Here is a 14323-nt window from a genome sequence, read left to right as displayed (position 1 = left end):
TACACATCAGTGGAAGATGTGTAGAGAGACACATGATGAAGGGTGCACTGTACTCAGTTACTGGGGTGATAAAGGTTGGGAACTATGGAGGTATTATGGCCTCTGATGTGGATGTGCTTCACATACTCATCATTTGTGTTACATTCAAGGGAGTAGTCAGCACTTTGACCACATGCTGGTGGATGTTCCACTTTCCATCTACTCCAGGTTACAGGTCACATACCTATTGGTCTGATTATAGGGTGCAATTCCACATTATACTTGAGTTGTGTGTTTGTTTTCCCGACTTAACAAATCCCCTCATGTTTTCTTTTCAATACAAGTGTTGTCATGGCTATGGCAGCAATCATTGGTATGTGTTGATACTGTCTGTATTATACTAATATCACAGTTGGAGTCAATGCCCAGAATCTGTAGTCCTTCAGGCACCTGTTTGGACACACACATGTCATCTGTGATGTCCATCACTTAAAGAATGGAGAGGAAATAGCGTAGCAGACAGCCCTGATGTATGGACCTGATCACTGCACCTGAGATATTGGTCACTTCACACATTTCATCATAGTGAAATGCCATGTATGTGATACATGGCATGCATACATGGCATTTCACTATGTTGAAATGCCATGTATGTGATACACTGGTCTACCCACTTGGTAATATAGTTGTTTATGGCCACATCTGAGAGTGTTGATTGAATAACTCAGAGTGGATTTGTATAAAATGCCTCAACTTGGTCAGGCTCCACAGGATGATAGTGTTGTCATCATGTATGCTCTCAATGACCTCTTTGAGGACATCTATCTATCAGATGTAACAGACATGATGTAGCATTACACTAACAACTCACTCAGGTCTGTTGCACACACCTGAGCTATTAGTAATTCCATTTTAGACAAGGTCAATGATGACATGTTGATCTACCTCACTACTGAGCAGAGTCAGGATGTGACTATACATGCATGCATCAGGTGCTGAACCCTCCAACTCTGATAGATGCATGCTGATTTACACCCATCTGTGGGAACCTAGCCTATGTGGAAGGTGTGCTGAAGTGTATACTCAACCATATCAAGACATTGTATGTACTGAGTCATGCCAAAGCCAATCTGTGATGTTGTCACAGCCCATTGATTCTGTGTGATAGTCCTGGAAGAAGGTAAGATAGTGCATACTGCCTATGGTGATATGGCCTAGGGTTTTGACACAATCTCCCATGTAGGTATCATTGAGAAACTCTCCCAGCTGGGGATTAACCCTTACATCAGTAGATGGGTAACCAACTGGCTCTGACAGGACACATACTGTGAAAGTTGGTGACTGAACCTGTACCAGTAGTGCTGTCACCACTGGTGCACCCCAGGGATTTGTGCTTGGCCTTATACTGTTTGGAGTCTATTTCTCAACAGTTCAGGCTAAAGTATATGGCCCCATGGTTTACCAAGTTTGCTGATTCTTGCATATCGGGTGCAATCATTGAGTCCACCAATGATGACAACGTACTACAGGAGGAGCTAATACAGACAAATGATTGGTGACAAAGCCACACTATCTACAAATAAATGCAGACATTTGTCTTTATATTGTTCTGCTGAAAAGTGGAACCCCATGATAATTACAGCACTGTCAGAAGTCCTGCTATGCTGAAACTCAGTGATGCAAGCACTGGGAATACATTTAGATAGCAATCTGAACTTCGAGCATCAAGTATCCACACTGGTATTGAAAGCCTATGTTATGCACATCATAAGTCATGTCATCATATTCAGATCATATGACTGGATGACAGCACTGTACTCAAACTTTATCAGAACTATAATAGAGTATAATACTCTTTTTTGCATGTACCTCACCAGACACATGCAGCAGCTAGAGAGGCCGCAGGCCTTTCTATTCAAGGAAACATGGGGCATACAAACCATGCCATAATGTATGTGGATAGACTAAAATCCATGTGACTGTAATCTGTGTCATCTTGGATGAAGTGACTTCTGCCTGGCCTCCAAGCCAGTCTCTGAACCTGCTCTAGGGGGAATAGTGTATATCCACAAATCAGATGTCGCTGATTACATCAGCATTGTCTGGTGAGGAGAATATTGTAATAACAGTGCTATCCATGCTGGTGTAAGATGCTATCTGTAATGTTAATCAAGAATACAAACACATACCCAGTTGACTGCAGAGAGAACAGAACCCCTATGTATCTGTACAGACCTCTGTATTAAAGGCAAGCACCACAGCTCAAGTCTGACTTGGAGTGTCTCAGACAACACATTATAGCTGATGACATCAGCAGTGCATGTTGAGGAGAATATGGTAATGACAGTGACCTATATGCTAATGTAAAAGGCTCTCTGTAATGTCAAGCAAGAGCAGAAACACATAGAAACACCCAGTTGACTGAAGTAAGAAGAGGAACTCAACCTAAGTATACAGACTACATATATGTGTATTTAAGGCAAGTGCCACAGCTCAAAGCTGAATTGAACTGTATCAGATACCACCTATTTAAAATATTTTATTAAATTTTCAGAAAGATAATCACTACAAAATTTGTAATCAGAAATGTACATACATATTTAAAAATAAGAAAAAAAAACAACCTAATCTTATAAATGCATAAACAAAGGAAATAACTTTTTACAAGAATGTCCCTCAACCTTCTAGTCATTCCTGTTGTTGCATGTCAGTTCAATTCCAGAATGTTTTTTTTTATTTTTCCTTGTCAAGCAGTTCTTTAAATTTGGTCCATACATTGAGGCAAGAGGTAATTCTGTTAATTCTCGGTCTGACTGTAATAATTTCTAGATGAGTTACTTTGGTTGCTAAACTTATAAATTCATTAAATAAGGGAGTAAATTCAGTTTTCCAGTTTTGTGTTATCACTTTTCTGGAGATGGTCAATACAGTCCACAATATGTTATATTTCATTCATTTAACACAAGTGGGAATAAGGGTATTAAAAATAATTAAGGATTTAGATAAAATTATTTTATCTCCAAAAATGCCTGTAAAAATAATTAATATTATTTCTAAAAGGAATCAAGGCAATAAAACCAAAGAATATGTGTTGCCAATCTGCTTTTTTTCCTGCATCTCCAACAAAGTTGCTGTTTCTTGTTCATCAATTCAATTTTATGAGGGATGAAGGACCTATGTAAAACTTTCCATGTAAAAAAATGCCATCTACAAGGTGAAGTAGTATGTTTAGATGATAATAGAAATATTTTTGTCTTCTTCACTTGCTGATATATTATTGAGTTAGATAAAATATTTCCAATATGTATCATTATGTTTTAGTTTAGCTCTTTACCACTGTATACAATTTAGCCAAGAGACAATGTTCCAAGGAATCTAGTTGCAATAAAAATATGTTACATTCAGTCAATTTTGTGTCATGATCCCTTAACATTGGTTGCATTGACTTAATTTCCACTTCTATATATAGTCTACAAGATTGAATATCTAACCACATATCTTTATCAAAATCATATTTATTCCTAATGAAGTCTACTGAGTGCAGCATTTTGTCTTTCATTAACTGAAACCAGTACAACACATTCTGCTCTTTAAAGACAACCGTTGTTTCTAAATTTGAAGTAGGGATATTACTTTGAGTATATGCTATAGGAAAAATAAGGAAAATCCATGGTTTATATACCAGATTACCACACATAAAATACCTAAAAGTTTTTAATATAGTCAAAATGAAGTAAGAATTACTTGTTTGGTGACTTTTCCCTATAATGTATTCCTTTAATATCCATATAAGTTAATCATTAGTACATCCATTACAGTTAGAATGCATAAAAAAGGTTTCCTAAAACCTCTTTCCAAAGACATATTGTTTTCATAACTGATGATAATGAATATAATTCTGTCTGGTAGTCTTATTCCCCATACTTCCTAGTCTCTTATAGGAGGATTTAATACAATTTTGGTTTGTCAGGAAACCAAAGGCATTTCAAAATTAAACTGCTAAATTCTTTAATACAGGTTTTCATAAGAGGTAATATTAATGATTGAATAATATATAGGATTTTTGGCAAGATAATCATTTTGCTGATAGAGAGTCTTTCTTCCATTGTAAATACAACTTTATTCCATTTGTCCATTGGATTCTGTATCATATTTATACAATTAGTATAATTATAATTTACTATATCTCTAATATTATCCATTATGGTTATTCCCAAGTAATCCATTTTCTTTTCTTTAACAATATATTTAAGGAGCGTATTTGAGATTTTATTGTTATTTATGTTTATCAGTAAAATTTTGTTTTGTTATCACTAAATGTTAAACCGGATTTTCTTTGAAATAGTTCCATTGCTAAAATAAAGGTTGTAGATATAGATTTATTATCACTTGATGTCAATAAGATGCCATCTGCAAACAACTGAATTGTATAAATTGAATTATTCATTATTTTAATACAGTTTATGTCTGTATTTGATCTAATAAAATTAGCAAAAAGTTTCATAACTAGGGTAAAAAGCAGAGGTGAAAGGGGACATCCTTGTTTAGTTCATTTTAATATTTATATAGAATCAGATGTGAAAGTATATATTTTGACATATGCAAAGCAATCTATATAGAGACGTTTAATAAGATGTGCAAAATTAAAAGAAAATTTGTATTCTTCTAGAACTAGCAAAAGATATTTGCAGTTGACCAAGTCAAAAGCACTATTTATATCAATACTCATTAATGTTAAGTTCTCATTTGTTTTATTTGCATAGTTGATTATTGTAATTATTTTAATATTATCATATGTATTTCTATTTAAAATAAACCAAGTCTGATCTTTAGCAGTCATAAAAGGTACAATGTGTTTTAATCTATTAGCATGAATTGCCATGAATACTTTATAATCTACATTTAGAAGTGAAATGGATCTGAATGAAGAGCATTTAGAAGGATCCTTGTTGGTTTTAACACTGGAGAGATAAGGGTTTATTTCCAAGAAGGATGAGCTTTAGTTAAGTCCATAACTATAGAAAAAGCCTTATGTAATATGTGTAGGGCTTCTTTGGGTAACAGCTTGTAAAGTTCAGATATAATTCCATCATTATCTTCATATTATTATCACCATATATTGCAATGCTCTACCAGGTTCTTATCTACTATCATTGTATATTTTGTACACTTGTATTTTCAACCAAAAAGAGTAATATCCTCTTATTGTATACTAACTGCTGTAAAGTCTACAATCTGTATGCTTTGTAGGGTGGATAGTACTCTACACACCTGCATAGTTTCAGCCTCCTAGCTTTTTCCCTGCAATGTCTCTTTTGTAAAATTTTCTTCTCTCTGTAAACTTATGGAGGTTTTCTTCCCAGGGCTCCATTGAAAATGGTCACTTGTTGCCCAGTCAGACTATCCTGGCAAACAAATGTTAAATAAATAAATAAATAAATAACCTTGTGCTTTATTAGACTTCAATTTAGAAAAGTGGGTTTAAAGTTCAGACATAGAAATTGGTTTGTCATTTAATTTAATTTGGTCATTTGATAGTCTCATTTTTATATTTTTCTAATAAATGTTTTGATAATTTCCTCTTGATTAATTTCATTGTAATAATCTCTAAATTCATTTAGAATAATTTATATTGCTGTTGCTTTTCCTTTCTTTCTGTGTGAATAAATTTCTTTTATGTGACTGGATTTACTAAGTAATTTTGTTTTGATGGTCAGATGCAACCTTGGGTTAATAGAACAGTTAATTATCTTAAACTTCTCAATATTATTTTTGGTTTTATAATTTAAAATGTCCAAATATTTGTCATTTAGATTATTGATCTCTTCTATGCTATTATTTTTATTCTTCTGGTTTTCCACCTTCAGCTTATCAAGTTTTCCCTGTATTTCATGTAATTATTTGACCCATTGCACTTTCTTATTTGATAACCAATTAGTGATTCTATTAAAGACATGCTTTTACAGTGTCAAATATACAGATTTCTGAAGTATCCACTGTATTGCTAATTTCTATGAAGGAGGAAATTTCTTTAAGAAAATAATATTTAAATTCTTGTAAACCTGTTATATCTGCTGATATTCTTATTATTTTAACCTTAGAGTTCAAAGACAATTCAAAAGTGATTCCATTATGATCCGAAAATATATATATTTCTTGCTTTACTGTTAAATGTTTATATAAAACTAAAACTGTGCTTGTTTACAAAAAGGAAAAAAAAAGCAAACATGCTTTAACATCATGTTACTTTCCTTGTAAATAGGAATTGAAAAAAAGAAAAAAAGGAGATGTTCTTCATTTCCCCCTTATTTTTTTTCTCACTTATCTTGCTTTCATTTGAATTCACTGTATATGCCTCTTTGAGGATATATTAGTCCAATCCATTTGATTGGTTTGTTCAAAAATTTTATTTGTTTCTACTAATAACTAAACGAAAGAAGCAGCTTGTCAGGCAAAACAATAAATCCTAGAACAGTGGGAAGTAAAAAGAAAACACCGGGAAGCTTGATGCACGTCACCACACTTTAATTCAAAGTACACAGTACACAGTTCACAGCACATTAACGCTCGACAATACATCATCATCATCATCTGATGAAGTGCTTTTTCAAACAAAAATGTATTGTCATGCATTAATGTGCTGTGTACTGTGAATTAAAGGGTGGAAATGTGCATCAAGTTGCCCGGTGCTTTCTTTTTACTTCGCACTGTTCTAGGCTTTATTGTTTTGACTGACAAGCTGCTTCTTTTGTGTGGTTATTAGTGGATGCTTGAAGCTGTTGTGAACTTAGTGTTTTATTAATTTTGTTTGTAGAAATGATAAAACAGGGTCAGGGTTTTCAAAGAGTTAACCTCATTTGTAAGGAAAACGTTTAGTCTGGGCAGAAACAATAAATGCACTTTTATTTCCTTCTTTTCAAGTTCTCTAAGTGAAGGAAATTGTTTTCTTTTTGCCATCACTGTTGTTGAGTAGTCATTGTCAAAACACACAGTATTTCCATCATATTTAAGTGGTAACTTAGTCCATGCAGTTTTAAGTACCAGTTCTTTGTCTTGAGATGAAATAAATGTCACCACTATAGATTTCAAAGAAGAACCAGGTTTTTCAGTAGGTTTACCTAGGGACTGATGTGCTTTGTTTATCTCAAAAGAAAGAGCTTCAGGGAGATATAAAGTTTTAGGAAGGCAGGCAGTTAAAAATAAATCATATTTTTCCTTTAGTACCTTCAGGAAGACCAAATATACAAATATTATTTCTGCGATATCTATTTTCAAGGTCATCTACTTTAGTTGACAAGATTTTATTTTGCTGCAGTAAACATTCAGTGCTGTTTTCTCCTTCATTTAGCCTTCCATCCTTAATATTAAGGGCTTCTTCGATGGTGGAGATCTGATTTTTCTGTACCTGAAGAGTCTCATTAATTTGTTCCATTTGTTTGGAGCAATCCTTCTTAAAATATTCAATTGTATTGTCTAATCTGTCCATTTTAGTGACAATTCTTGAATATGAGTCAAAGGTGACTGAAGCTCTTTCTTACATGAATAATCCTGAAGTGCTGCCTTAGTGTAGCACATGTTGCCGCCAGATACAGTGAAATAAATTATTTTACACAGTTTATGACAGGAAAGCTATTTGATTTTTGATTTTTTTCTTGAAATAATCCTTTATAGCACCATGGCTATCAAAATTCTCTAGTTTGAACTGTTCACAATTATTCAAACAAAAACATTTCCTGTCAGAAATATATCTTTTGTAGCAGAGCAGTGAAGAAGAACTGCTATCCATGTCTAATGCTGGCCATGCCCCCCTCAGACACCACTTCATAGCTGATGAAGAGAATATGGTAATAACTGAGTCCCACATGATGTTGTAAAAGGATCTTTGTAGTGTAAAGCAAGAGTACACACACACACACACACACACACACACACACACACACACACACAGTTGATTGCCATGAGAATAGAAACCCTACCAAATTACACAGACTATAACACTCAGTACTTTACACAAGCACCACTGCACAAATCAGACTTTCAGAAGACTGCAGGTCAACTTATTGTGGATGACATCAGCAGGCCAAGTTGGAGAGAAGATGGGAGGTCTGCATAAGTTCATAACTTCATAGGTTCATATGAGGTTACTAGCCTAATGGCCCTAGGGCATTTACAAGCCTAGCTGTGTAAAAACGCTAGCACCCTTACTGAGCATAGTTAGATGGTCAATGTTAGCAAAGCGATTTTGTGAGCAGCACTGACTTGCCCTGTCCATAACAGACATAGGTGCCAAACCAAGGATGAATTTTACAGTCACTCATTCAGTTGTCAAGGTTGCACATGATTAGGTTAATTGAGAAGCACTGCTACATGTGCAATGGGAGCCTATTACAAAGGAGTGTCAATAACTGGGACATATATCTGGCTCCCCATCATGTTTTGTTTATGTTACAGGCTAGGATGAGATCCCTGGAGTAAGTTATTATTGTCTCATTTTATTTGAAGATGTCCAGCATTTTCAGTAGGGCAGTGTCTGAGACTGCTCTGTTGATCAGGCATAGGTCAACTCTCAGCAGCTTGCATGATGCCTAGTACAATGACAGGTCTTTAAGTCTTTCCATGTATGTCATGTTTTCAAGGTCCTCAATTCTCCCCATCACAAACCTCTGTGTTTTCTCCATTTGCTGAAAATGTCTAGTGAAGTACAGACAGAAGGGAGCATTGTACTCAATTATTGGTCTGATAAGGGCAGAGTACAGCAGAACTATGACCTCCCTGGTATTGGATGTTATGACCTTATTTATGAGGTGTGCAATGTAGAATGTGTGTGTCTCACTATATGAACACATAGTGATTGAATTGTAGATTACTATCAGCATGTGCTCTCAAGTCTCATAACACTGTGCTTGAGGTTAGAGGGGTGTTAATGTATATCATAATTAGTAGGGGTACTTCATTGCCAAAGGGGATAATGAGGCATTGCTTGCTTTAAGGTTCATTCCATGAGTTTGGCACCAATCATTTGTCTGTGTTAGCATGTTACCAGATTGATGTACACTGCATATCACACAACATTTGATATTAATTTCTGTAGTGTACATGATATATCTTTGTAAAAAGTACTGAGACACCAGGGTTGCAGTGCTTTGGGGAGATAACACATGGCTGTATTGTAAATATGTGACATATTGTTAGATAGGAACTTTGAGTTGTTATGTTTCCACATGTAATTTCATGTCATAGACAGTAAATGGACAGTAAACAGCAATAATACATAATAATATTTACTTTTCTATAGCACAATGAGCAGTGGGTTTGCATGACTTTTGGCAAAGTGCTTGCGCATGTGAGAGACGTATTTCCAATACTATTCATGTTTGCTCATAGCTGAGCAGTATGCAAATGCAAGGCAAATTGCTGAGAGTTACTACTGAGTCAATGAAACACACCTGTTGCTTAACTGAGTCTGTGGCAGCAGGTGTATGTGTACTGACACATTTCATTTTGAGCCCAAATTATACTGGGTTTGAATTCAGGTGTATCTAATACTTTTAAATACTTTTTAATTAAACATTGATAATGCAATGGCATGGATATTTTATAGTGCATGTGGTGTTGTGTGTTAACATAGCACAGTGGAGTTAAATGGCATTGCGCAGAGGTAACCGTGTTGCTGCCAGTCACTGTTGCTGCACATTGGAGTGCAATGCGCACCTCCGTGCAAACATGGTGCCCACAAATGAAGAGATCCATTGCTTTTTCTGCTAGTTATGTGTGTTGTGGGTGATTCTATTTTGGACCAGATTAAATGTGTTAAAATGGGGTATATAGGAAGGTGGTGAAATTGGGGAGCAAGCAGGTGAAAGAGCAAAGGGAAAACAGTAGGACAGCATCATAGCTATCCATTTAACACTGTAAACTGAAAATATGTACAGAATATTAACTGAATTTGGACTGTCACCTCCACAAACAGGGGTGACCACAACACAATCATGTTGTATAGCCAATCAGACTGAATCAAGTGTTTCACTCAAGAAGACGTGCTGAAATGGAGAGTTATCTAAGGAACATTTTTCTTTTTTTGTGGGACAGATGCCATTTTATTTATTTCAGGGAAAGAGGAATGTTGGGGAAGGGATGTAGGTGTGTCTGAGACAGGTAAGCTGGGTATGTGAAAAAGCAATGGCAAACATGCAAGACAAGACAAGAGACAGAGACAGTCAAGACAAGCTTGAAGACATTGAGAATTTCCTCCTCCTCCTCTTACAGAACATGATGGAGAACAGCCTCTCCATCCAGCATAGGCGGGCACCAGTGGTGTGGTGCAAGACCCAATGCACCATCCCTGACAACTTACCGTGGGTGATAAAATCACCACCTCTGCCACTGCTCCCAGAGTGTGCCACTGCACCAGCCTCTGGTGTAGGACTAGTTGGCAGCACAGGTAGTGCAGGGGCAGCAGAGGCAGTGCTGCCAGGTTTGCTCCCAGACATGCTGGGCATTGGTGCTGGAGCAAGTGGAGCAGAGCAGCACCGGGCATGGCCTACATCACTGTGCTGTGGTCCATTTAGTGATGTGGTACACATGGATGACATGGAGACATTTTTATGACACACAATAGAAAATAAAAAAGAGATAAGGATTGGGGTGAGAGAAAAATGAGATAAAATAAGTATCATCCTTTGTGACATACAGTGCATTAAAACAATTATAAAACTCTTTTATCTTAAGCATTACATTTAAGTATACCTCCTAACAGATACACACTATATTACAGATTTCTGAAAGTAATCCTCAAAATGTGAATATATTGCGCATATGCATGTTCCAGTTATACAGACTACAGCTTACAGCAGGGTATTTGTGCCACTGATGTAGCGTTTTTAATTTAATATAAATATTATTGAAGAAATAACAGTATTGTATAGTTGTGAATTGTGTTATTTGAACCCATAGCCTTTGACTAGAGTCTAATACTGGACTCTTACAATTGGTTTGTGCTACAGACTAATGCAAAAAAGCTATCTTTAACTTTTAATGCTACAATAACACTTCTCTGCTCTTGCATACATACCAGTTGCTTCCCTCATCACTACAATCAAGCAACATGGGCCCAGACATTGAACTCATGCTTAGTGGCAGCTGGGGAAAGAACAAAAAGTAAAAGAAGAGCATTATGCATACTAGTCTTGCTTATATTAAGCTTTCTATGTCTTACAAGTACTCTCTTTATTTTATACTAACACAGCTGTGGGATGTCCGCAGTCTCAATTTCCTCCAACCAATGTTTGAGAGTATTCCTTTTTTTCCTTTGTATGTCATTAAAATGATGCCTACATAGCTATCCAGAATGTGGGATATCAGCGGCACTGGATACAGCCTGGTCCAAACTATTCCACACCTCAGACTTGTACTGGTAGACAGACTAGTCCCCCTGTAGAAGCCTTTGGCTGCAGTGCTTTACGAGGAGTCCAATAAATACCTGGAATCCTGGACACCCCACCTCTGTGCCCTAAACCTGGCATCTTCCCCACAAACACCTGCCATGTCTACCAGCAGAACCATAGCAATGAAGACTGATGCTTTCCTGCAAATTTCAGTTATCATGTTTAGTGGTAGTGCACAAACCCAAGCAACATTTTTTTTTGATAGTAAGCAAAGACCAGCATTGCCAAGCAATAAGGAATGAAATAATTGCAACTGGAAGGTTAATCTGACACTTGGCCTTAGTTTGAGGGGTGTCTACATCTACTGATGTACTAAAATGAAAAACTGATAAATGACTGAATGAAGCATGGCTCCAAAAGGCATAAAAGTTTAATTGTTTAGATTAATGCTTTCACTGGGCTCCTATTACATCATTGAAGTTTTACAACTTTGAACATAATATGGTCAAAACCATATGTTCGACGTTGTAAAAAAAAAGGGAAGATTTCCCTTTACTACACTATAGTGCAATCTCGGAATTGGTATATTTAAAGAGCAGGGGTGTGGGGGTGCACCCTGCTTACAACCTTTTTTTTTTTTTTTACATTTTCAAAGTTTTACAACTAGAGGAGTGGTTTCAGCCCAGAAATTAGTAGTTTATTAGCCATGTTGGGCTAATTTCTATATCTTTCATTTCCCTGCTATAAAACCCACATGTGACTTTTTTGTGCTTGTATACAGCACAGCAAGCTCCTGTCTGGTGCCTTGCAGAGTTCTACAGCAGCACAGAGACAAAAGAGAGACTTTGGAGTAATTATGTATCATTTTTCTGCATTTTATTGCTGCATTTAGCTAATTCCGCCTAAAACGCAGATTTTTTTAGAGTTTCTGTGATTTAGAAAGCTTGTTTCAGCTACATATTATACTTATTTTACTGTCAGCAATCTAACAAAGTAATTTTTGTGTTTAAATTACCTGTTTAACTGTTGTAGGCTACAAACTCAAGTGTGATAGCCATTTCTGTGCATTTAAAGTGTTTTTTTACTGCATCTGCTTTATTTTCTGAAAAAAAAACAAAAAAAAGCAAAATAATCTTCTTGTTTTCCCACCCATCTAAGCTAGTATAGTCCAGTTTTCAGGTTGGTGCTGAATTCAGGGCTGTATTACAAGTTTCTGTGTTTGCCCATAACTTACTTGGATAGAAGGAAGTTTTTCTGTTCACCTGTGAAAGAGGGAAGCTTTGAACAGCTTATCTGTCCCTGGAGGAGTGGTTTCAGCCCAGAAATTAGTAGTTTATTGGCCATTTTGGGCAAATTGCTATCTCTTTTATTTCCCTGCTATAAAATCCACATTTGTGCAGTTTTGCATGCTGGGCAGAGCTGGTTAGCTAGGGTATAACTATTCCCGGCTCCACAATGTCTGCTCTTCAATTTTTCCCTTGGAACTAGACAATCTTTCAACTTAAGCACTCAAACCATTCGCGTCTCAGCTCGGCACTTGCTCCAAACTCATAGCAAGCACTAATAAACTTTAGCACTAGACCCCCCCCCTATACTGTAGAGAAGGACAAGGCTCTCTATTCGACCTTACTAGCCAATCAGTAAAACAGTTTACTGTACCTATCCAGGCATGTCCAAAGGACAGTTTCAGGTGTACTCTTCGGTCCAACTGGTGAATGTGGGCATTTTGAGGCAATGTTACAACTGCCTCATGTACACAGACAACCCTCCCCTCCTACCACCAAACACTAATACATGCGAGAGATGTACAGCCAAACTGGGGGCTAAGTTCTCTCAACCCAAAACTGGACCAGACAGTCAAGAGGAGAAGGGAATTACTTGCATCACACCACCAGTCTCACATAGACCTATGAAACCAGCACTGGCAAAAAACACACATAAATACACAAAAACGTACTTGGAGGCTCTAAATAAAAATTTGCAAAAGAGACCTCCAAAGCAGACATCCAAGTAACCTCCACCCCCAGCACAAACCATGAAACACATACTTCATGAAACCAGTGTGACACACAATCACAGCCCTTAAGGCAAAATAACATACCCAACACACTAGTAATAGGTGACTCTATAGTCAGGCACACTGACGTCCCACTCACTAGGCTGAACAAGGAGAAGGTTACTGTTAGCTGCTTGTTGGGTGCCAGGATCCTCCACATAAGGCAAGCACTGAGGTCACTCCAGAACAAGTACAAATACGACTCTGTCATTGTCCATGCTGGTGTGAATGACCTGAGCCATACCTCCCTGGACTACATGAAAAGAGACATGGAAGAGCTCTCTGATCATGTAGCCCAGGCTGGTATGACCCTGACCCTGAGTAGCATCCTGCCCTCACCAAGAATTATACCACGGTATAAAGAAAAAAATATCAATTTCAACAATTGGCTAGGCTTCTGGTGTCATTCAAAGGGGATCCAGTGTCTGTCAGCCAAGGGTGATATGCTTGACAAGCCATGCTGCTTCACTAGAGACAGCTTGCACCTGACACCCTTAGGCTTTTGAATACTGGCCAAGGCTCTTGTCACCCCATAGTGCCTATTTTAGGCAAGGCTCAAAATACAAACCCACTGCCATAAATAGCACAAGTAACAAAAAACTGAGGGTAATGCTATTCAGTGCTAGAAGTCTAAACCTCAAAATGCATGCACTCGAGGCACTCCTCAGTATGGAGAAAATCGATATATGTGCAGTAACAGAAACCTGGTTTAAGGCTCCAGAGAGCAGCCCAGCACTACCAGGCTACAACTCATACCTACATTTCGGCCACAAAACCCAGACTGAAATACAAAAGGTGGGCGCATATCCATATTCATCAAGGATACCCACACTTCTAGGTTAGTGGTATAGCACGATGCTTCAGAGATCATTCACATGCAACTAACAATGGGCAAAACTGCAAT

This window comes from Protopterus annectens, chromosome 4.part0 (genome assembly GCF_019279795.1).
Source record: "Protopterus annectens isolate FY-2018-M chromosome 4.part0, PAN1.0, whole genome shotgun sequence".
In the NCBI taxonomy this organism is placed as follows: domain Eukaryota; kingdom Metazoa; phylum Chordata; order Ceratodontiformes; family Protopteridae; genus Protopterus; species Protopterus annectens.
Note: the sequence above shows the minus strand (reverse complement) of the source record.